This window comes from Balaenoptera physalus, assembly GCF_965194825.1.
Source record: "Balaenoptera physalus genome assembly, chromosome: 12".
NCBI lineage: Eukaryota > Metazoa > Chordata > Mammalia > Artiodactyla > Balaenopteridae > Balaenoptera > Balaenoptera physalus.
Window position 1 is genome coordinate 88,530,665 of NC_138897.1, and position 25,998 is coordinate 88,556,662.

General features: G+C 41.7%; 1 long non-coding RNA gene across 1 annotated transcript in view; it reads left to right on the forward strand.

Annotated features, from left to right (window-relative positions):
- Positions 1 to 397: 397 nt before the first annotated feature.
- LOC309640030 overlaps positions 398 to 25,998 on the forward strand; it is a 30,701-nt gene continuing 5,100 nt past the window's right edge. The window contains exons 1-2 of the long non-coding RNA XR_014251991.1: positions 398 to 10,677; positions 11,338 to 12,568. This is a non-coding gene — a long non-coding RNA (uncharacterized lncRNA). The remainder of the gene's footprint in view (positions 10,678 to 11,337; positions 12,569 to 25,998) is intronic.

The window sequence follows — 25,998 nt, forward strand, 5'->3', positions numbered from 1 at the left end:
ATGTTTTTAAAAATACATTTATTTATTTATTTATTTTTGGCTGCGTTGGGTCTTCGTTGTTGCGCGCGGGCTTCTCATTGCAGTGGCTTCTCTTGCTGTGGAGCACGGGCTCTAGGTGCGTGGGCTCAGTAGTTGTGGGGCACGGGCTTAGTTGCTCCGCGGCATGTGGGATCTTCCTGGACCGGGGCTCGAACCCGTGTCCCCTGCATTGGCAGGAAGATTCTTAACCACTGGACCACCAGGGAAGTCCCCAGAATTTCCTTATGTTTTTTAAAGGCTGAAAAACATTCCATTGTATGGATAGACCACATTTTCTTTATCTGTTCATCTGTTGATGGACATTTAGGTTTCCTCCACCTCGTGGCTATTGTGAATAATGCTGCAATGAACATGGGTGTGCCAATCTCTTCAAGATCCCATTTTCAATTCTTTTGGACATATCCCCAGAAGTAGGATTGCTGGATCATACGGTAGTTCTATTTTTAATTTTTTTAGGAGCCTCTATACTGTTTTCCACAGAGGCCGCCCCATTTTACATTCCTATCAACAGTAGTGGCCCACCTCCTTTTGATCCTTGCCACATTGCCCTGCTTTGCCCCACCAGTTTAGTGAGCCCACCTTCCACCTGTTCTCTCTATCCTGCTGATTCAACTCGCTACACTAGGTGCTCGGGGTTCTGGATGCTCCACCCCATTCAGCCCCCTTGGTTAAGCCTCCGAGAGTGATTCCAGACGGAGCAGGGCTCAGGCAGAGGCCCTAAGTTCCTGGTCACCAAACGATCTCACATTCCCTATTGGTAATTTTTTACATTCTAGATCTGGGAAGCATTGCCACTTGTTTCTTATTTTCCTCCTCTTTCTTCTAGGAAGGGAGATGTAACTGTCAGAAGGAGTTTGTTGGCCTCAATCTGTCATTTTTCTGCTCTTGAGGCCACTGAAGTGGGTGAAACTGGCTCTCAGAAGCCCAGGTGCACAGAATCTAAACTTTTAGTAGAAACTTCCTTTCTGTTCTCTTGCTCCTCAGGGTCACCTGTAGCTCTAGGGGTTTGACAGCACTGAGCTCTTAAAGGGAAAAGCCCAGAGTCATGCACAATTCAATTCCCAAGTCACAGAAGGATGGAGTCCTTGCTCAGATCTTTCCCTTAAGCTCCATATCGGACCAAAAAGTTAGAGTTTCTTTTTTTTGTACAACCACCCCATCAATGGGCAAGCTGGCTCACTGCTAATCCTGAGCTTGGGAATCCTGAATCATCTTCTAACCAGGGTAGGTCTAGCACAAGTAACTTCCCACCTATGCTTGATTCATTTGGCTTCATCTGTAGATTTGACCTGCTGGAGTTCAGAGGTCCACCTTAAACTTGTGAGGAAGGGTGGCAAGTATGGAAGGAGAAACAAAGACCTTCAAACATTATTCTTACCCTCTGGAACCATATCCTCCAGTTTCAGTGATGGATAGAGTTGGAAAGAGAGGAGAGGGAAAAGGTTCAAAACAGTCTTCTCCCTTAGCCCAGAATTCTTGGGCTGAGTATTTATTGATGCGGTCTGCTGGAAACATGGGTAGGCTGGAACCTGTACCAATTAACTAACCTATCTCAATTTAGCCTTAGAAAAATGAGGTTTCATCTCTAAAGGGGGTTCATGATAAACCTAATTTCCCTCTATGAATCTTAAGTTTCCACTAAAGAGACACCAGTTAGAGAATCTGGGAATAGGTAAAGATAATGGGAATCTGATTCCATGGGGAGGTAGTAATAAATTTACTCATGTATGTCAGTCTCATGCCTTGAAAAATCATGTTGACTCAATTCTCTCTTTCCATTTTCCTTATGATTGGTAGCTGTGATGGTCAGTTTTATGTGTCACCTTGGCTAGATTAGTCTCAAGTTATTCAATCAAACATCAATTGTTGCTGTGAAAGTATTTTGTAGATGTGATTAACATTCATAATCAGTTGACTTTACTGGAGACATCACATGTCCTAATTTCAAATTATATTACAAAGCTATAACAATCAAAACAGTATGGTATTGGCATAAAAACAGACACATAGATCAGTGGAACAGAATAGAGAGCCCAGACATAAACCCATGCATAAACGGTCAATTAATTTACAATAAAGTAGTAAAGAATATATGATAGGGAAAGGGTAATTTGTTCAATAAATGGTATTGGGAAAACTGAACAGCCACATGCAAAAGAATGAAACTGGACCCCTATCTTACACCATAAACAAAAATCAACTCAAAATGGATTAAATAATTAAATTTAAGACCTGAAACTGTAAAACTCCTAGAAGAAACCATAGGGGGTTATCTCCTTGACATTTTGGTCTTGGCAATGATTTTTTAGACTTGACACCAAAAGCAAAAGCAAAAACAATAAAAGCAAAAATAGACAAGTGGGACTACATCAAACTAAAAAGCTTCTGCACAGAAAAGCAAACCATCAACAAAATGAAAAGGCAAGCTACAGAATGGGAGAAAATATCTGTAAATCATATATCTGGTAAGGGGTAATGTTCAAAATAAATAAAGAACTTACACAGCTCAATAGCAAAACACCAAACAACCCAATTTAAAAATGAACAGAGGAAGTGAATAAACATTTTCCAAAGAAGGCATACAAATGGCCAACACGATATATGAAAAGGCACTCAAAATCACTCACATCAGGGAAATGTAAATCAAAACCACAATGAGATTTAACCTCACAACTGTTAGAATGGCTGTCATCAAAATGACGAGAGATAACAAGTGTTGGTGAGGATATGGAGAAAAGGGGACCCTGGGGCAGTGTTGGTGGGAGTGTAAATTGGTGCAGCCACTATGGAAAACAGTATGGAGGCTCCTCAAAAAATTAAAAATAGAACTACTGTATGATCCAGCAACTCCATTTCTGGGTATATATCCAAGGGAAATGAAAACAGGATATAGACTCTTGCACTCCCATGTTCATTGCGGCATTATTCGCAACAGCCAAGATAAAGAAACAACCTAAGTGTCTGTCAATGGATGAATGAATAAAGAAGATGTGGTGTGTGCACGCATGCGCACACGTGCACACACACACACACTGGAATAGTATCCAGCCACAAGAAAGAAGGAAATCCTGCAATTTTCAGCAATATGGATGGACCTTCAGGGCATTATGCTAAATGAAATAAACCAGATAGGGAAAGACAAATACAGTGTGATATCACTTATATGTGGAATCTAAAAAAAAAGAAAGTTAAACTCAAAGAAACAGGGAGTAGAAAAGTGGTTGCCAGGGTCTGGGGATGCGGGGGTGTGAGATATAGAGAGAGGTTGGTAAAAGAGTATAAACTTTCAGTTATAATATGAGTAAAGTGTGAGGATCTAATGTATAACATGGTAACTACAGATGATAACTATTATATAACTGAAATTTGGAAAGGGAGTAAAACAAATATTCTCTCACACACCATATATATACTATATATATATCTATATAGAGATATATATATAGTGTGTGTGTGTGTGTGTGTGTGTGTGTGTGCGTGAGATGGATGTATTAATTAACTACGTGGGAAGGAATCCTTTCACAATGCATATAGTAATCAAATCATCATGATGTACACTTAAAATATCTAACAATTTGTCAATTATACCTCAATAAAGCTGAAAAAAAATCAGCTGACTTTAAGTAAATGAATTTATTCTAGATAATCTGGGTAGGCTTGATCTAATCAGTTGAAAGACCTTAAGAGCAAAGCTGAGGCTTCCTTGAAGAAGAAATTCTGCCCATGGAGAGTAGCTCCACTTCCTGCGTGACAGTTTCCTTCCAATCTGCCCTTCCTGATAGGCTGCCCTATGGATTTCAGATTTTCCTGGACAGCCCCCGCCATCACAGAAGCCACCTGCTCGCAATAAATCTCTTACTATATATCACCTACTGGTTGTTTCTCTGGTGGAACCCTGATGGATACAGTACTCCGCACATGTGTTCTGGAGCAGCTAGAATGATCTTGCAATTCCCAAATGTGCCAACTGCGTTTCTACCTCTATGTTTTAGCTTGTTCCTTACCCCCTGCTGGAATGTCCTCTTCCACGAGGCCACTTTTCAAGTCTTACATCTTGCCTTTAAGGTCCAGCTTGAAGAGCTGCCTCTTCGAAGCCTTCCTGGCTGTGTGGGATCTGGCGGTACTCCCTCCTCTGAATTCATACAGCATTGTGGGTGACCACTTGTTTGGCCTGCAGTCCAACTTTATATTGTTATGACCCCATAAGGGTCAGAAGCATGACCTCTACACCTTTGTTTCCCAAATCCTAACTGCTACTCTACTCAAAGATGATGCTTCTGAAACTCTACCAGCCCAAGCAGAGTGCCATTTTTGGCTTTCTGATGCCTTTCATAATTCCTGTCCCTTCATAAGTGCCAACATTTTCACGGTGCGGAACATCCCCACCCATGTGCTGGGGGTGCTCAGACAGGCTAGAATAACAGAAGGGAGCCTTCTGTAACATGACTCCAAGTAGGGAATAGAGTCAAAGACACGATTTTGATGTAAAACCACAAAGGAGTTACATCAAGAGGCTGAGGAAAGGTCTTGTTGGTCTTACTGTTCAGTCCTCAGGCCAGATTTCTGCTTTTTTCCACTTCCCCTGCCTGGAGTGATTCAAAGTCCCCTCTGGCTCCATGCAGGGAACACCTGACAGAACTGAATGTCCAACAACCTGAGTGGAAGATCTAAGTGGAGGTGAGGATGGGGGACGCAGGGGCTAAAAGCTGGAGCTTGGCAGAGGAGAGAGAGTCCATGGAAGAGAGATTCCTAAGTTCTCTGATGGCAGCAAGAGGACAACCCAACGTGGAGCCTGGCAGGAAGCGTTTGGTGGTCCAGGAACAGCAGGTAGGACGGGGGGAGTGCGGTGCGGGATTGAACCCAAAGTGAACACACCTGTCGGACAGCATTTCAGGCTGGAGCCTGAATCGAGGAACTCTTGTGCAAACTCCTCCAGGGCTCTGAGGGTGCACGTGACTAACCCGCCGGCACCTGCCTCTCTCAGTGCTGCTGCACCTTCTGTGCTTCTCATGCTCCAGGCAGAAGAGAGGGTTACACAACCCATCGGAAATGACAGTGCATTCCTCCCTAACTCAAAGGATCAAAGGGCTCCTCAAAGACGGGAGGAGGGAGGGGTCCCTGTCACAAAGCTCGGTAGGGGGAACTCAGGCAGCCTCAGCCAAGCGGCTGTGAACACCAGTTTCTTATTCCTGGCCCCATCCCTGTCTCACCTCCCCTGAGAACAAAAGGAACTGAAGTTTCTTGGGAAGAGAAAGCAGCGCTCTAGCTCAGTTACTTCCTGAATAAAACTATACTGTCTCTAGAATGGTCTGAGAAATCTTGAAATCTGACCTTTGCTCTGAGGTGGGGTAATTCTGAGGGAGCTACACAGTGTGGCTGAGGGTGAGAAGAGGGGGCAGGGGGCAAAATGGGGACCCAAATCTTCATTAAGACCCAAGTCCTCCTGGGCATGTTGAATATGAAAAAATTTCTCCTTGCTGATGCACTCCTAAATTATCTGGGTCCAGTTTGAAACTCAAAATCAACAGAGACAGTGAGTGAAAGCAAGAGAGAAGTAAGTGCCAGCAGGAAGGACAAGCTGCTCTCTGTGATGCTTACTCATGGATCTACAACTGACTAATGAGTGCGTGAGAGAAGAGTTCAACCTCACTAGTAATCAAGGAAATGTAAATCAAATCAAAGAGATACAATTTCCACCTACCAAACTGAACTGTTTTTAAAGAGGGCCTTCTCTTACGCATGCTGGTGGGAGTGCATACTGGCTTTCTGGAAAGTCACTTGGTAATAAGTAACAAGACTTGAAAATGATGACTCAGTAATTCTTCTAGGAAATGACTAAAGAAATAACAAGAGATGTGAACAAAGATGGTTTTATGCAAAGATGATCATTGCTTCATTGTAACAACAAAAAAATAGTTGAAATGTCCAACAAAAGAGAATAGTTAATCATGATAAATCCACATTGGAGAATATGATGCAGTTATTAAATATGGTCATTGGTATAGGCAATTTGGTCCAAAAATGTGTGTGAAATCCCATGGGCATTTTAAGTCTTTGCTAGTGGGGCAAGTTCTTTACCTCTCCAAGGCCTCACTCTATTTACCTGTAAAATGAGTTTATCAGTATCTACCCAGGAGAGCTGCTGTGAGAATTAAATGTGATCATGTGATCAGGGTTTCCGGCTGATTACGAGACTCAATCAATGTGGGCAATGATTATTTCATATTGGACATGCATAACTTTGTAATAAGGAAAAATCCTAATTCATGCTATTTTAAAATAATATTTCAGAAGAGTTTTTGATGAAATGGAACACAAAAATAACATATTAAATATAAAAGCAGAATACAAATAATGCGTGTGCATATAATCCCATTTTGCAAATGCACTCACATATACACAAATATACGCATGCATTTCAAAAACACGTAAAGGAGCTACCTCACAATATTACCAGCAGTTAAGTTGTGGATTATGGGTGATTTTTGTTTTCTCCTTTACAAGTTACTGTGTTTTCAAAAACCTCTACAATAGGCACGTTATCATTTTTAAAAAGTAAAAAATTTCCAAAGATTCCAAATCTGATGTGGGGAGAACACAGAAGGGAAAACTGTGACCTCCAGCTGTGAGTGGCCCCTCCGCGGGTGTCGTGCTCCACAGAAAGCCGAGTCACCCCTGTGAGGCCAGGGTGTCCTGTGAAATATATAGACCAGGGTCAGACCAGCTTGTGAGGCATGATGGCCTCAGCAGACCTTTCCGGGGAGTGGGCACTCTGCCACCTGGGCCTGTATCGTAATGAGATAACGTTTGTGAAAGCACTTTGCCAAAGAGAAAACTCTATCCAGATAGGCGATTCTGGGGCTTATTCTAGAGAAAGGAGGCTCTCAGAGCACATTCCATTAAGGAATTTCACACTCTGCCTCCTCCTCCAGACTCCTCTGTACCTCCCTCCCCTGAACAGAAACATATTTAGTAACCCTATCTAAATCCTCTTCTTTCCCTTAATTTGATTAAGAAGCTAGGGGAACAAGGGATGAAGTGGAGGGTGAGGAGAGGGGGAGACTGAGTTGTGGGGAAAGATTAGAGGAGCTCAATGGATATCTCGGCCAAGTGATGCCTGAGTGTGGACAGGACAAGGGCCTCCAGGTACTTAGTACAGAAGCACAGAGCACAGAGGGAGGGACACAGTTGATCACGGAGCAGCCTCTCTGGCTGAAAGAGAACCAAATAGGGGAGGGTCATGCTTTAAGGATTAACCAGGGGAATGGGGGACGTTTCCTAAAGGAGGCGCTAGCATCTTTCTGCGTCTCTTCTGGATCCCTGGAGCTTTAGGGTCTTCGGATCCTTAAGAAGTTCCAAGGGGCTAATGTGTTGAACTCCTGCTATGTGTGAGGTACTTTCACATATATCAACTAATTTACTCTAATTAAGTAAATTATCACCCATGAAACTGATGCTCAGAGAGAATAGTTTTTTGCCCATAAGCATACAGTATCAGTGGGGTGGGGAAACTGGGGTTCAAACCCAGCTCTCCCTGCTTTTACCACTCTTCCTGGCAAACATTATCCTCAGGAGGAAAATAGTAACAGCCAGCATTTATTTAGCCCTATGTGCCTTACAAATAAGTGGTTTCATGTAATCCTCATAATATCTCTAAAAGGTAGATATATACTATTAATAAACCCATTTTACAGCTGAGTAACCTGATGCTTAGAGCAAGCAATTGAGCTAAAGTTATAGAGCTGGTAAATGGTGAAAGAACAGGGCCTCAGAGAGCCTGGGAAAGTTAAAGGAACATTGGGTATGAGGCATTTCGAGTGAGAGGGGAGCTCCTGTTTCATGTGTCTCTTCTAATAGCTGGTTGCTCCTCAAGGACAGGGACCTTACCTTGTTTATCCTTTTCCCAGCCCTGAACACAATGCCTGGAACACGGGGAACGTTTGCTACAAGAACTAGTGGTACTTGTTAAGTTTGGCCAAGTGAGAGTCTCCAGTGTGGTGAGGATTAAGTGAGACATATTTGTCTAGGGATTTCCAAGTCTAAAATGTCACAGTGCTGGGCTTCAGAAAAGGATCCGCTGGCAGTGGGAATCCCTGCAGGAGGCTTTAAAGGTGACCAGGACCTTGACAATGGGCAGGCCCAGGGAGAGAGTTCCAGCTCCCCTTGCAGGATTTGATTCAGACCAAAGTGACAATGAGGGGGGGTCTGGCACATACTCCCCAGTGGTTCCTTCCACAGGGATGTCTCAAGGACATCTCCAAACCTTGGGAGATAAAACATAGTATGGGAGATGAAGGTGAAGGTGGGAAGAGTGCCATCTGGGCAGCTCAGAAAGACAGGAGAGAGAGGGAAGTGGGGAGCTTAGTGCTTTAATTAACAGGGACCTAAGACTCTTCTAGAAATAGGTTTGAAAGGATAAAGGGCAGAAAGTTGGTCTCTTCTGGAGAGGACTAATAGTCTCCATGAAGGGACCTCAGGCTTCAGCGAGAGTCTCTCATTGACAGATAAATACGTCGTTGCTTTATGGTCCACTACAGCTTTAGATAAAGCATTCCTGCTGCTCTTCCTTCTATAACCTGTGAGGAAGGCTACCAAAGGGCAAAGAACAGAAACAGCCACCGAGTTCCTGGGCCAAGTCCAGGGCTTCCTGGCCTGTATTCAGAGCCTCAGCTTTTCTCCCCCTCTTGCAATAGTTCTTGGTGTCTTTATGTGAGCTGCTTATTAACCAGAGGATATCAGGGCACTGGGAGGGGAGAGCTGGTGCTGGTTGCCAGTGAGTGTAATTCAGAAGCACAGAGTGGTGCAAAGCTGATGTGTGCGGTCTGGGTGACAGAGGATGGAACCAGACTCTGGTCACCACGCTGGAGCATCAGCTTGGAGGGTCCTGTGACCTGTGGGGGCAGCCGGGAGAGCCAGGGGTTCACTACCAACACTGCCTATCCATAGAAGAGTTCCATTTGCCAGGATGAAGGATAATGAATGGCTCTGAAGCAGCTGGATCTATGCTACCCTCCCACAGCAACAAGTGGAGGGAGTTCTTTCAATGCTGTAGGAACTCCTCTACCATCCCCTTTTCCAAAGACACTACTTTTCAATTAAATATGAAAATCCTGGGCATCCTCTCCCCTCTCTTCTGGTAAGCTGCAGCTGACTGTCCTAGTCTACATAAGTACTTCTGATGGGCTTCATCAGACAGCTGACCTCTTGGGGTCAAACCAAGGAAGCAGAGCCCACCCTGGGCCCTGAGATGGTTCTTGATACTAGAGCACAGAATGGCTTCCTGCTGTGTCTAAAGAAATACAGCTTAGCCAGGCTTCGGTTGGGCTGCAGTGTTAAATGTCTTAGGTTTCAAGTTGGTACCAGCTGCACTGGAGGGAAATGGTTGGGGAAATTCTCCCATTTGGCTTCTTTCCACATGGAGGATGGCTAAAGGAAGAGAGAGCTTAGAGCTGCTGTGCTGGTGCTGATGCCTTAAAAATAATGATATAAACACAGCCACAGAGGTTGGCCTGTGGAGTTCCTGATGGGGACCAGAGAAGAAATGTTGTCCTGACTTACCCTTCAACCCATGCTTTGCAAACATAAGTGACCCAGCCCTCATCTATCACCTCTGAAGCTAAACAACTTCCCCAGATGGCCCCATGGAGCATAAATCAAGAGGGCCCTAGCTTCCAAGAAACCTGTACACAATTGCAGCCCTCAGAGATACTTGTTCTCATATTCTTTCTTCCTCTATGTTCAGAATACGGCGCTAGCAAGTCATAATCCCAGATGAATATAGCAGATCATCTTAAGTGTGTTACTCAGTTTCTCTGAGCCTGGATCCTCACCTTTAAATGGGGATCATGTTATGTCTGCCTCATGGGTTTGAGGTGGAAATTAAATGAGATAATTCAAGGAGAGTGCTTAGTTCAGTGCCTGATGAATGTCAGCTTCTATATCACCATTATTTCATTAGCTGAAGCCCATTCCTAGGTACAAACAAAGAAAACGAACAAACAAATAACAGCAATTCTAATTGTAATCCCAAACAAGAAGGGCTGTGGGCTACAGCCTCAGTGACTTCATAACACACAAAGCTTCTGTCTCCTGCTTACTCTCATGCCAAATCTGTGCCAGACCTGGTTATACGTGGTAACCTTGGTGGCCTCCAAGTTGTTTAAATTCTCACAGAGAATCCCAATGGATACTCAGACCTGCTGAAGCCGAGACAAATTCAAACATGCTGGGCTGGCAGTGAAATGTAGGATAAGAAATCATCACAAAGAAAGTTTGTTCACATTCTAAGAGTGCCTGAAGAACCACGGTTTGCACAGAGAGCCCTCCTCTCAGATGGGCAGCTCACAGATTCTTTCCTCTCGTACTTATTCCACAATAGCACATCACACCCCTAACAAACATGTTTTGCTCCCAACTGAACAGGTAAAGACATGACGGCATTTCTGTTTTAAAGCTACTGAATGCCAAAGCCTTTGCTTCTGCTCACGTGTCCTAACCTTCCCTGCCTGGGAATTGGATCTGGGGTAATGGGTGACCCAGCAGGCACAAAGATGACAGATTCCTGCATCATGTAGCAACGCCGGGACAACCTGCGGCATCTGGCCTGGCTGGCAGGCGGGCAGGCTGGGAGAGGCAGCTGTAAGTACACCGACCTTTGTCCCCGTTTGCTCTGGGAGAGGGCGGGCCCTGCCAATGCTGCTCTCTTCTTTCTCTCCGTGTCTGCCTGGGACTCCTGCTAATCAAAATGTTCTCCGGGACCTGAGAAAGCCTGACCCTGGTGGGTGGCAAGCAGAGACCTCTTCTGGCAGCCAAAGGGCGCTCTGAACCTCTGTCCAGACATGGCAGGCACGGGGCTCCTAGGCATGTGTACGTTCCTGCTCCCGAAAGAAATCTCTTCCCTTCTGGCTTTTTTCCAACTAGAAGGCTTATCATTAACTAGCCATCTACTCCTTTAGAAAACTGTCTACTCTGGGCACTCCTTCTACGAACCACTAAGGGATCCAAGGGAATATATTAAAGGACAGTGCCCCTGAATTTGAGTTCAGCAGGGTTGCTTTTCTCTTTGCGGGGCTCGTCCTTTGGGGAGGGAAACGCTCCTGTTTCTGCCTTGCTCACTGCCAGTTAAGTGGTTGTTCTGAGGAAACTGTGTGTCCTTTCTTCCAGCAAGGTCCTCCAGTCCTCTGGCTCCCCAGGCTGGACACAAGGAGGGTGATGGAGGCACACGTCTAGTGGGGAGGTAGGGGTACTCTCTGGCTCTTTCATGGTAAATCCTCCCGCTTTTTTCCCTTTCTTTCTTAGTTTCCCTGAATGATGCTGCTGGGGCTTAAGGCAGGTTGAGCCAGAAAACCAATTTTTCTTGAGAAAAGGCTGAGAGTTTTCTCTTTTAAGTAAGAAGTTAGGCCCTGGTTGCCTATTCCCTTCACCTTATGGAGGGCACTACGCCTGCCAGTTCCCTTCCATCTGGCAGGGGAGCCCACAGTCAGAGAGAAGCATCCTTCTCTTTCACAAATAAACAAATCCAATCCATGTGCTAGAGGACTTAGGGTATATTAATAGACAGATATTTTGTTTTCCTATTCTGGTGCTTATCCCCTTCCACTAGTATGAAAGATAAGAGAACACAAAATGTTCTCCACCAGCCACCCTTCTCCCCTCCCCCAGGGAGAAGCAAGCCAGGGGCATAAGCTATTCTGTTTAAAGCCATCGCTTTAAATGTACGAACTCTGAGAAAACAGACTTAAAGGTTTATATTCCCAAAAAAAAAAAAAAAAAAAAAAAGGTTTATATTCCGTCTCTCTTGGCTACTGTTGCTGTTCAGCAAAGAAACTCTATATTGTTTAAACCCTCCAGGCAAATGGGTTGCAAGGCAACCTTCAAACAATAGAAAATACCCCAAACTAAAAATACAGGCTTTAAAGGATAGAAAGCATGGTGGTGTCTTGGGGAAATAATTCCAAAATTGGAGTGAAGGAGAAAGGTGTCAGTTAGGTTGCTTTTATGTCACATCAGCCCATTTGCCTGCTTTCACCCTTAACTGAGTTTCTAATAATCCAGGCATATTGGATTTTTACTCCTGGACTCTTAGTTCTTTCCATGGTCATCAACACCTTTATGGGGGAAGGGGCTCAAAAAGGCTATAATATCAGGCTGCCTCCTGTCCTAAGAAAAGTTACAAAGATTCTTATCAATGTACTTCCCCACTAGCTCCCAGCCCTGACAATGACTGCAACTCCTATTCCTGAGAAGTCCTTAGAAGCCCAAGAAAGAAGAGGGCTGGGGCCCAGCTTAATCACAAGGGTCCTGTGCCAGGAAGGCAGAGGGTCAGAGTTAGAGAGGAATGTGACGATGGAAAGAAAGGTTAGAGTGATGCACCTGGAAGACAGTTGAAGGACCACAAGCCAAGGAACGCAGGTGGTCTCCAGAAGCTGGAAAAGACAAGCAGCTGCATTCTCCCCAAGAGTCTCCAGGAGGAACGTACCCTTCCCAACACCTTGATTTTAGCCTCATGAGACTTCTGACCTCCAGAAAGGTAAGAAAATACATTTGCGTTGTTTTAAGTTTGTAGTAATTTGTTACAGCAACAATAGGAGACTAAAACAGCAACTGAGAACCCAAGGATCTTTTACAAGGACAAGAAGCCTTCTGTTAGTTCTTGGGTCCTCTATACTCTAGTACTGCAGGCAGATGATTGGGAAACCACGGTGTTTCCTTCCTGATGTACTTTACCACAAATGACCAGACCATCGGAGGGCACTGAATCGGGTGGGCTGATTCACTATTATATCTCATGGCTTCCTTTAAACAAACAATCAAATAAACACAAATCAATAAAAAGGCTGCTCTTTTATTTCTACCCACCGACAGGGCAGACTGATCAATCTATTATCCAATAGGCAGACTTGAGTGTCTGGGACATGGTTTTCTCCCATAACTTGTGGCCCCACCCCAACCAGTGTCACTCAGAGGGATCAGACCAGAAAGGGAAAAAACTGGAAGAAAGGAAAATAAACCACTTCTATCTCCCTACTCCAGGTAGCCGGCCAGAAACTATAAGAGAATCTCTTGGACCCCTGTTTGGAAGGAAACACTTAAGAGATTTCAAGGCTCTCTCTTCTTTTGTGAGCAGGTTTGCTTTTTTCCAGACTATTCTCTGATTAAATGTCTTCTAAGGGCTTGCATAGAGAGCCTAGGAAACCCTATCTCAATAAAAAAAGAGAAAAGCACAGGATTCCCCTAGTTCCTTGCCTCCTAGAAGCATAAGCACGGGAAGACTGTAATTTACTCTGTCTCATGACATTTCTAGGAGACAAGAACCATCGGTCCGGTCCCCATTTTATAATTTGGGACCCTGAGTATTACAGAGAGAGCAGCAACATGGACGCAGTCACCCAGCAAGTTAAAACAATTTGCCCAAACCAGAACATAGCTCCCCCGACTCCTAGACTGGCACTGCCCTCGTGTTCTCATGCTTAGTCTCAGGCCCTGGTGAACCAGGTCAGTAGGGCATAGCCTCTGGGTAGGTGGTCTCAGTGGAATGCGGAGATATCAAACCATTAAGCCTGTCATCACAAGGCAAGCTACTGATGCCCCAGGGGAAAGATTTTTCCAGACCAGAATAGAGCTCTGAATTGCTCTGTATGTCTGGTGTGTGTGTGTGCGCGTGTGTGAGAATTTGGAAGGTAGTCAGAGGTGTGAAACAACTGCCAGGTCAAGGTATCTGCACTCTACCTTACCTTATTTTTTAAGACATATTGTTTTAAAGATTTATTTATTATTTATTTTTGGCGGCGTTAGGTCTTAGTTGCGGAATCTTTGTTGAGGCATGTGGGATCTTTCGTTGCGGCACGCAGGCTTCTCTCTAGTTGCGGCGTGCAGGTTTTCTCTTCTCTATTTGTGGCGTGTGGGCTCCAGGGCACGTGGGCTCTGTAGTTCTGGTGCGCGGGTTCTAGAGCGCGTGGGCTCTGTAGTTTGCGGCAGGCAGGCTCTCTAGTTGAGGCATGCGAACTCAGTAGTTGTGGCACGCGGGCTTAGTTGCCCCGCGTCATGTGGGATCCTAGTTCCCCAGCCAGGGATGGAATCCACGTCCCGTGCATTGTAAGGCGGATTCTTTACCGCTGGACAGCCAGGGAAGTGCCTACCTTACCTTAGTAAACCCATGAAGAGCTTTCATTTTTCTTTTTCTACCATCAAAACAAATCTTTTTCTAGCTTCTCTCTCACTTATCCCTCCTCCTCTCTCTCCCTCTACCATTCTTCTGAGAGCCTGAAATCTGACTTTAGGAGCAAAACTAATAGATTCCCCAAACTCATTGCAAGGGGATCGTGCTGGCTTGTACTGAATAGCGGCTTTGGCTTCAGAGCCAGAACTACCAATGCCCACAGCTCGGCATGAAATGCTGACAAGTTCTGCACTTGCTCCACCACTTCTACTGCCCTTTCACGCACAGGGGGCTTTGCAGAGCCACCTTCATTTCCTGCCACCTACATTTTGTGACTCTCAAAGACTATGAAAGGGTGCCCCTCTCTATTCTTTAAGGTATAAAGAAAGGAGAATAGAATGACTTGGTTTAACACTACACTATTTTAAAAGTGTAGCAGACTCCTAATGGGGTTGTCATGTAAAAGTGGACATAAAAATTAGGCTGCTGTTGCCAGGTGCCTTCCCTAAGGGCCCAGAGTGGGCCCACAACATGGATCCTGTGTCATGTGAGGCAGAGGGCAGAAAATGGCAGCTGACAAAGGCAAAGTCAATAACCCTCAGTGTTTGAGTGGAGGAAGGTGACAAAACAACACCATGGGGGGCCAAAGATGTCAAGACAAGATGAAAGGAAGGACTGGTGGGACATGGCACTTGGCAAGACAGGTAGTGCTTTTTATTTACTTATTTTATTTCATTTCATTTTATTTTTTTGGCCACGCCACGTGGCTTGTGGGATCCTAGATCCCCAACCAGGGATCAAACCTGAGCCCTCGGCAGTGAAAGTGTGGAGTCCTACGACTGGACCACCAGGGAATTCCCTGGTTAGTGATTTTTAAAATCTGAGCTTAGGGCTTCCCTGGTGGCGCATTGGTTGAGAATTCGCCTGCCAATGCAGGCGACACGGGTTCGAGCCCTGGTCCGGGAAGATCCCACATGCCACAGAACAACTAAGCCCATGTGCCACAACTACTAAGCCTGTGCTCTAGAGCCTGCGAGCCACAACTACTGAGCCAGCATGCTGCAACTACTGAAGCCCCACGTCTAGAGCCCGTGCTCCACAACAGGAGAAGCCACCGCAATGAGAAGCCCATGCACCGCAACGAAGAGTAGCCCCCACTTGCCGCAACTAGAGAAAGCCCATGTGCAGCAATGAAGACCCAGCGCAGCCAAAAATAAATTAAAAAAAAAAAGAATCCGCCTGCCAAGGCAGGGGACATGGGTTCAAGCCCTGGTCTGGGAAGATCCCACATGCCGCAGAGCAACTAAGCCCGTGAGCCACAGCTACTGAGCCCACGCTCTAGAGCCTGTGCTCTGCAACAAGAGAAGCCACCACAATGAGAAGCCTGCGCACCGCAAAGAAGAGTAGCCCCCGCTCGCCACAACTAGAGAAAACCCGCGCACAACAACAAAGACCCAACACAGCCAAAAAAAAAAAAGATAAATTAAAAAAAAAAATCTGAGCTTAAATTAACAGACGCAGTTTTTTTTTTGTTTTTTTTTTTAAATTTTTTAATTTTTTATTTTTTTTAATGCTATTCTTCTCTGCTTACATTCTTTTTATTTATGTAAGTATGTATGTATGGCTTTGTTGGGTCTTCGTTTCTGTGCGAGGGCTTTCTCTAGTTGTGGCAAGCGGGGGCCACTCTTCATCGTGGTGCGGGGGCCACTCTTCATCGCGGTGCGCGGGCCTCTCACTATCGCGGCCTCTTGTTGCGGAGCACAGGCTCCAGACGCGCAGGCTCAGTAATTGTGGCTCACGGGCCGAGTTGCTCCGCGGCATGTGGGATCTTCCCAGACCAGGGCTCGAACCCGCGTCCCCTGCATTGGCAGGCAGATTCCCAACCACTGCGCCACCAGGGAAGCCCCAGACGCAGTTTTGAGTTTGACTGACTAACCCTCAACCTTGTATTAGTCCTAAACTAAAAATAATCGATGCCCCCGAATCTCCTTGCCTTATGCTAGAAATATGCACACACAGGGATGATAGGTGAGGAGAAGTGGGACGGGATGACTGTGACCCAGGGCTAAGGATCAGATGGGAACCAGAACCTCTTTATAAGGTTAACCCTGAGAAGTCCAAAAGTAAACTGTCACAATTATGATCAACTGATTTGCAATAAGGGTGCTAAGACAATTCAATGGGGAAAATAATAGTCTTTCAACAAATGGTGCTGGGACAAATGGATATCCACATGCAAAATAATGAAGTTGAATAGGAGAAAATATTTGTAAGTCATATGTCTGAAAAGGGACTTGTATTTAGAATAAAGAACTCCTGCAACTCAACAATAAAAAGACAAATAACCCAATTAAAAAATGGACGAAGGATCTGAATAGATATTTTGTCAAAGAAGATATGCAAATGGCCAATAAATATATGAAAATTAGCCATCAGGGTAATGCTTACAAAACCACAATGAAATACTATTTCATACTTACTAAGTTGGCTATAATAAAGAAGATGGATGGTAACAATATCCTTTTTTCCAGCATCCTTGGTGAGGATGTGTAGAAATTAGAACCTTCACACTTTGCTGGTAGGAATGTAAAAAATGGTGCAGTGAAAAAGTTTCTGAAAAACTTTTGCAGTTCCACAAAAAGTTAAACATAGACTTACCGTATAACTCAGCAATTCTACTCCAAGGTAAATGCCCAAGAGAGCTGAAAACATGTCTATACAAAAACTTGTATATGAATGTTCATAATACTGTTATTTGTAATAACCAAAAAGTGGAAATAACCTAAGTGTTCGTCAACTTATGACTGGATAAACAAAATGTGGTATAGCCATATGATGGAGTATTATTCAGTCATAAAAAGTTAATGAAGTAGAAAGGAAATTCTGACAAATGCTACGACATGAATGACAAGGTTATTGAGGATATCATGCTAAGTGGAACAAACCAGTCAAGAAAGGATACTGTATGATTCAACTTATATGAGGTTCCTGAGGAGTCAAATTCATAGAGACAAAATACAATGGTGGTTGCAGAGGCTGGGAGAAGGAAAATGGGGAATTCCTGTTTTATGGGAATAGAGTTCAGTTTTATAAGATGAAGAGAATTCTGGAGAGTGGTTGTAGAACCAATGTAGACGTATTTAAAATATTGAAATGTACATTTAAAGATGGTTAAGGGAATTCCCTGGTGGTCGAGTGGTTAGGACTTGGGGCTTTCGCTGCCATGGGCCCAGGTTCAATTCCTGGTCTGGGAACTAAGAGCCCGAAAGCTGTGTGGTGCGGCACCCCCCACCCCCCACCCCCAAAAAAAGGTTAAGATGGTAAACTTTATGTTATGTGTATTTTCCCACACACACAAAAAAAAAGTAATGAAGTCTAATGATACATACTATGACATGGATGGCCCTGAAAACGTTATGCTAAGGGAAAGAAGCCAGACACAAAAGACCACATATTGTATGGTTCCATTTATATGAAATTTCAGAATAGGCAAATCTATAGAGCTAGAAAGTAGATCAATGGTTTTCTCAGGCTGGGGGGTCTGGGGGAAATAGGCAGTGACTGCTAATAAGTACATGGTTTCTTTTCAGGGTGGTGAGATGTTCCCAAAGTGAATGTAGTAATGGTTGCACAACTCTGGTAATATACTGAAAATCAATGAATTTTTGAATGGGTGAATTGTATGGTATGTAAATTATATCTCAATAAAGCTGTTAAAAAATTAAGGTAAAAAGACTGAAAATGAATGAACTGCTTCTTTTTAAAAATTATTATTGTTAGGTTCTGTGATCTAACAATATCTACAGTTGACGACTGCTTTCCCTTAATGAACTGTAGGAACATAAGGCTGTGCTATGACAGAACAGGGGAGGAGTGCTATTCACAAACAGGAATACAGCTAACTCAATTGAAGAAGTGAGAAAAAATGTCTGCAGGCTTGAAAGAAAAAAAATAACCCAGCAGCAGATATTTTTAGAAGATACTTCAAAAAAAGTTGTAATAGGTCAAATACATTTCTAGAAAAACAAAGCAACTAAAAACCTTCAATACAAGGGGCTTGCAAAAGGTCTTTAAGGTTTTTCTCAAACTAAGTCCTGCATTGTTTAATCACTTTATAACCACTTTTGATTTCTTGACAAGATAATTTGGAAGTTCAGATGTGCATTTCAACTTGCTTCTCATCATTCTGTACTTGATCATGCTCTGGGACATTAACATAGATAATACCTGCAAAGATGTTTAAGAGTAGAATAGACTGTACCATAAAAATGACATTAAAAAGGACAGCGGGGCTTCCCTGGTGGTGCAGTGGTTGAGAATCTGCCTGCCAATGCAGGGGACACGGGTTCGAGCCCTGGTCTGGGAAGATCCCACATGCCGCGGAGCAACTCGGCCCGTGAGCCACAATTACTGAGCCTGCGCGTCTGGAGCTTGTGCTCGGCAACAAGAGGCCGCGATAGTGAGAGGCCCGCGCACCGCGATGAAGAGTGGCCCCCGCTTGCCACAACTAGAGAAAGCCCTCGCACAGAAACGAAGACCCAACACAGCCATACATACATACATAAATAAAAAGAATGTAAGCAGACAAGAATAGCATTAAAAAAAAAAAAAAAAAAAAAAAGGACAGCGGTCTGCCTTAAACAGGAAGGAAATCCTGTCACATGGTACATACAGCATGGAAGAACCTTGAGGACATTATGCTAAGTGAAGCAAGCCAGTCATAAAAAGATAAATACTATATGATTCCACTTATATGAGGACCCTAGAGTAGTCAAATTCAGAGACAGAAAGTAGAATGGTGGTTGCTAAGGTCTGGGGAAGGGGGATGGGGAGTTAGTGTTTAATGGGTATAGAGTTTCAGTTTGTTCTGGAGATCTATTGTGCAACAATGTGAATATTCTGAACCATACACTTAAAGACGGTTAGATGGTAAATTTAGGTTATGTATTTTTCACCATAATTTAAAAAGTTTAAAAAGGACAGTGTTGAGTTACAAGCCTTAATAAAAATTTCATTTTTATTGTATTAAGGTATGACTGACATGGAAAGAATTTTCAAATTTGATAAAGAAACTTGCTGGCTTGTGTTTATCTTTACTTTTTACTCCTGCTGGAGTATAATGAAAACAGATCACTTGGTTTAATTTTGTGATTATTTTTACTTCCTGGTTCCTGCCTGATTATGCAATGCTTTTGGTTACAAATAGAAAAAAAGAAAAGTTTATGTGCTAGTCTATTATTTTTGCATCTTTTATGGCATTACATTAAAGAGGACTGGACTGAGAAATAGTTCTACTTATATAAGTTTTTATACAGATTTATTTCTAAATAAATTGAAATTTTGGGGCCTTGGCCACTAAGTAAGGCATCTTCCAAGGTCTATGAGCTGATGCTACTTTATATTTCCAAGTGTATTCTTATTTTAACTGGTTTTACAATACACTAGCTTCCTCTTTCAACAAACTTAAAAGGTCACAGAATCTATCTTGAGTAATACACAAAATATTTCATAGATTTTTTGATTTCATCATATTAACTCTAAAATGTAACCACTGCCTGGAAGTGTCTGTGACAATTTGATACAAGATAAGCCAAAAAGGACAGATGTTCATTACAATCATGTACAATGGGTCACTCTGAGAACAGCTACTAACTATTCTATACTTATACTATGTGCATTCCTGAGTTACCGTCTCTGCTTTTAGACAATCATACATATGTATTTTTTCATACATATGCATTTCTAAGTGTGTTAAAGGCATGACAACATTCTTTTTTTTTTTTTAATAAATTTATTTATTTTATTTATTTTGACTGCGTTGGGTCTTCGTTGCTGCGCTTGGGCTTTCTCTAGTTGTGGTGAGCGGTTTCTCAACGCTGCAGTGCGTGTGCTACTCATTGTGGTGGTTTCTCCCGTTGCAGAGCATGGGCTCTAGGCGTGCGGGCCTCAGCAGTTGTGGCGCACGGGCCTAGCCCCTCTGCGGCACGTGGGATCCTCCTGGACCAGGGATCGAACCCGGGTCCCCTGCATTGGCAGGCGGACTCCCAACCACTGTGCCACCAGGGAAGTCCCAACATTGATTTTCTATAAACTTTATCCTAAGCTTGATGAGTGTTCTAGTATTAGATTTATATAACATACTTTTGAATAGTGAGAATGAAGCGGTGGTTAAGATGTCAAAGTCTCCAGGACATACTGGAGATTATTTCTAATTACAGAGCTATATTATATTTACTTTATTCTCTATCTGGTTAATCAAGATCATATTCGGGCAGTTGCTACAGTAAGCCCTACCCGAATGGTGACTGTAAGTAGCTCGGTAAAAATAATGAGAAGACAATCAGCTTGGAGAGGGGTCCCAGTCTTACCTACCACCTTCATACATAACCTTATTTGATCCTTTCAACCATTCTTTGAAGTTGTCAGAGAAAGAAACTGAGGTCCAAAGCAATTAAGTGATTTACTCAAGGTCACACTCTATTACTTTCATTCATTCATTATTCATTTAACTAATTAAATGAATTCATTCATTTATTAATCAGTATTAACTGATCAAAGTTGCTTAGGTGCAAGTAGGCACAGGAAATACAACTGTGAACAGAAACCAATTCCGCATTCCATGCTCTTACAGTCCAAAAGGAGACTCAGATAAGGATATGGATGATTACCATACAGGACTTGTATCTTTAAATGGCCGACCCTATGTGTTCAGCATTTTACTGTTCCCCAGGTGTCTACTACACTTTCTGAAGGTTCTTACCCTGGCTCACCAATCTCATCTCCTGTTCTATGTGTGTGTGTGAGAGAACAATGATTATATATACACACATAAACACATATAATACAAGATTTATATATATAATATATTCCTTTATAGACATATATTTAAAGAAAATGTGTTTGTTCTTTAAGGTACAGGGTTCCTCTATCTTCCATGCCATTAAGGGATTATAGAGCTCCTTCTCCTCCACTAAGAGACCTATTGGCTCCTAGGAAATCTCATCCAGTTTGAGCCCTGGTAGTGACAGGACAGTGTCAAGGAAAGAATGCTAATGATTTTTCCACTAGCTGATCCCAAAAGCTTGGCAGAGGGGAGCTCAGTCCACTGAATGTTTATATAGCACCTTGATTAAAACAGCTCAAAGCAGTAGTCTAAGTAGCTGTATTATAACCTCATTTTGTAAACTGCATATTTTAAATACAAAAATAAATTCCTTTGCCAATAAGCTTCATTATTTGTTAAAAATAATCGTGAGATAAATTTCACAGAAAGAAGACCAGAAGTAAAATTGTAAATGGTGATAATCCCTGGGTGGTGGGATTACAGGTTATTTTAATTATCTTCTGTATTCAAAATTTCCACAATTAACATTATGGACTTCTCATTTAGAAAAAAATATTACTTAAAAAATTAAAAAAGAGGCCATAAAAACTCAACCTTACATAATTTTAAAAATACAAATTAAAATAATTCTTTAAGCCTATCATATTGACAGAGATGTTATAAAGCTAATATACCTAGTATAGGTAAGGGGACAGTAAACTAGGCACTGTCATTCATGACTGATGGGATTACAAATTGTCACCAGTTTTTTGCAGGGTTATTTGGCAATATCTATTGATCTAAAATATCTATCTAAAATTTTAAATGCACATACTTCTGAATCCAACAATTCTACTTCTAAGATTTTTTTTCCTTGTAGATATACTTGCATAAGGGTGCAAAGATGTAAGCAGAAGGATGTTCAATAAGGAATTTGTTAATTAAACTGTTTTACACCTATATAGTGGAATATTCTGAAACTATTAAGAGTAAGATAGCTCTATATGTACATATGATTATAATTTACTGTTTAGTGCAAAAAGCAAGTTTCAGAATAGTGAATATAACCCTTTCTGTATACAATTTTAAAAGGCTGTAAATACATATATGTGCCTGTGTATGCAATTAAAATGTCTGGAAGAATATTCTAAAACCTAACTGCGGAAATACCTCTGAGAAGTGAGAAGACTGAGACAGGTGAGGGTTTATTTTTTTAAACTACTATTCTTTGATATTATCTGAATTTTGTTACACTGATCTTGTATTTTTATTTTTAACAGCTTTATTGGGACATAATTCACATAGCATACAATTCACCGATTTAAAGTGATTTAAATGTATGCACACATTCACTATTTTTTAGTATATTCACAGAGTTGTACAATCATCACCACGGTGTGTATTTTTTTTAATGAAAAATATTTTGAAAAATGCTCTAAAAGTAAACTTACTAGTGGCAAGAGAATGTGTGTCTGAGATACGAAAAAAGAAAGTTTTGAAGAGTAAGGGAATGATACACATAAACAGGGAGGAAAAAAAATGATGGAGAGGGTCAGAGACAAAAAAAAATAAAGATGTTAAATTGAGTTTTAACTAGGAATATATCAGATCTGCCTTCATTAAATCAACACATCTGGATTCTGTACCAACAAGATCAAGGTAAGATATTTAGGCATGATAAGAAAAAGAAAACAAAGAAAGCCTTGATTTGATGGTACTGCAAATATTTGGACCAGATTCTATATAAATCTGCAGATAGCTGGATAGGAATTTAGTTTAGAAAAATATATTTACTTTGTAGTTGCTAGAAATCTCTCCTGTCTTAGGAAGTTGACAGAGAGATACTACTTCTTAAGCAACGAATACTTACTGAACATCAACAATGCTCTGATTTGCTTAAGAATACCTGAGAATAAGGAGAGCTGGGTAGAGAGAAAAGGGCTCCTGAAACATACCGACAAACTTAATAAGCACAAACCATGTAGGAATATTCTGACTCTTTGGCTCAAAGTTTTGCATATGTTTTTAGAAGAAGGATGAGAAAACATACATTTGAAAGATAATATTTTATGAAAACATTCAGCAAAACTCACATTTAATCTCTGTATTACTTAAAATTACCTTTTCTCTGAGACTTTTCCCTCATTAAAATCTTGCTTGAGCACTACAGATCTTAGGAACACTTTGTAAAATATCACCTTATTTCCTTTTTTTGTATCTTTAAAAAGCACAGTTCCAAAGTTGTGCAGTTGGAGGAATCTCTGGCACCAGGAAAAGCAAACTTCACCGATCATCCTATAAAATCAATTAGCTTGGGTACTAAGAGCTCTTATATACTTAATTAGGGCCCTGTGGTGACTGTAGCAATTGATCTGGTTCAACATCAATAAAATAATGGAAATGTACACAGGATAGCCACACCCATGCAAAACCTGTTTTTATAAAGAAGTAAATATCAGATTAAAAATAAAAGTCACCAGTTTTGAATTAGGAAACTGCAAAGTAATGCTGGCGCAAAAATTTTTTTTTTTTAAGGCCATGCTGCGCAGTGGCTTGCAGGATCTTAGTTTCCCAACCTGTGCCCTCAGCAGTGAAAGCACGGAGTCCTAACCACTGGACCATCAGGGAATTCCCGCTGGTGCAATAATTTATAACAATTAAAAATTTAAGATCAATCTGTTATCTGATGGGATGGATCATCTTTAAAAGTAGCTTAAGTGGTAATAGTTGCAAAAATCACTCACCATGTGGCTAACAGTTGACATAATACTTGATTCAAAATCAAGCAACAAGGAATCCTCGAGAACAAGCTATCCTTTGAAGTATTATAATATGTTGTGTTTCCCTATTTCTGCATGTGCATGTAAGTGTGTGCACGTGTGTTAACACAACATTTTATTGGGAATTAATGAATTGCGCATGCTGGAGACTATTGCTAACAACATAATCATCTCTTTAAATGCTCTGATTGACTGTAACATCTTAGGAAACCATATGAAAATAGAAAACATTACTATCCCCGGTAATATGCCATGTAGGACAATGATCAGTTCTTATTATTTGCTTAAAAGTAAAATTGCTTTATCAGAAAGGTTACCTAAGTCTTGTCCTGTGACTGTGACAACAAATTAAAAATGGAACTGCTTAAACCTCCAAAATATGCAAAACGGTAACTGAAAGAATATCGCTTTAATGACAGTTAAAACCATCCATCTCCATGGGCTAAATGTAGATACATTTGGAAGCTAACCTTGGCTTTCAGCCTTGAGGTTAGACTTAGTAGGGCTTCTATTGTCATCTGGACAGGTGGCAATAACCTTAGACGGGGATGTCAGAGCCTCCAAAGTCTTCTTTTAGATCTTACATCAAGCTACAATGAACCCTGGCTTCCGAACAAATTCTGAATGCCAAAAAGCAAAGGTGAAGGGTTAACTGCTCGTTGTTTTTTATTTCTTAGATGCTAAAATATTTTAAAAAGCAAGGACAGCTCAATTTAGATTATAAAAAGGCACTCTGATGAAAAGCAAATGTGTTCCTGTATTTTGAAGTAGATGGTTAGAAAGCTAATATAGAGATTGTGGTCTAAATATATCATTCTTTCAGAGGCAGAACATATTGCTGGGGAAAAAAATCCTCTATCATAGGACTTATGGCATATAGTAACTAAAATGTTTTTCCATTTGTTGAATTTTCAATGTTGGAGAATATTATTCAGTAGACCCAGAGAGAAGTCCTAAATTGGAAAAGCAGCTGAGTCCAAGGTCATCTCTCTTGTTTCCAAATATATCTTGAAACAAATGCAAGAAGGGCACTTTGCTGAGTGTTATCTGGACATATATAGTTTCAATCAAATTCTTCAAGAAGTGTCAGAATAAAAGTTGAACATTTGTTTGACACTGCCAAGTCACTAGCAAGTGGGTCTCTTCAAGGGCTGAGGCTCTCCTCAGCGACTTGGCAATTATTACAACATAAAAGAGTTCTTTTTCCTACTCTCAAGAAAAAGAAATCAAGCACTGTTAAACACCAGCTCTGAATTTTTTCCTCACATTTTTGGATATATAGGAAATCATATAAAATTATAAAAATGTCTCCCAACAAAAATATAACTTTAAAATATTGTTTCTCACCTAAACTCCTTTGAATTAGCAAATCTTTTCCATATATCTGAAAATGTGACATGAAACAAAAACGTGATTGTATAGATGAGATGATAGAGAGTTGTAAACTGAATCAAAGAATAAAATGTTGGATCTTTGAGTTAGTGTAAAAAATATTCCTCCAAAGACAATGAAACAAATAACTGGCTTATTGCCTATACTGCTCTCCTTTGTCATAAAAAAGAAATCAAACGTAGTCCATGATAGCAGTCTCTCTTGGAGATGATTAATTTGTGATTCTCTACAATGTATGAATCTCTCATTTCATCAAGGGTCCAAAAGGAAGCAGGGATATTAAGAACAACGCCGACAACTGTACCAACTCAAAACCGTCAGCAATTTGGTTTCCAACTCCTTTTCCAGCTTCAACTCTCTTACTCTCTCCAGCCTTGTCTGGCTTGTACCTCAGGGCATCCCTTTCTTGGGGCTTCCTCTTCCCCATGGAGCTCTTGTTCCCTCCCTAAGCCAAATTCTATCCATGCTTCCAGAATGGTTGAAACTTGTACTATCTCCTTCTCTAGCGTGCCTAGACTGCTCCAGCCCACAGTGTTTTTTTTTTTTGAATTCCCATAGGACTATTAACTCTTGATCCCATTCCAAAAAGTTAAATTGAAACTTTTAGAGACCCTAAACCCTAAAAAGAGTGTAAGAAAGTCTGAGTTCTGATTTTTCTAATGAAAACTTCTTTGATTTCTGAAATATCAAATATCTGGGGTACATCTGTTTGCCTACTGGATAATCCAGTGCTGTAAACTCCTTCGATTACTGGTTCCTATCCAAATTTTACTCATCTTTCCAGGCCCAGATCATTCCTCCCTCTT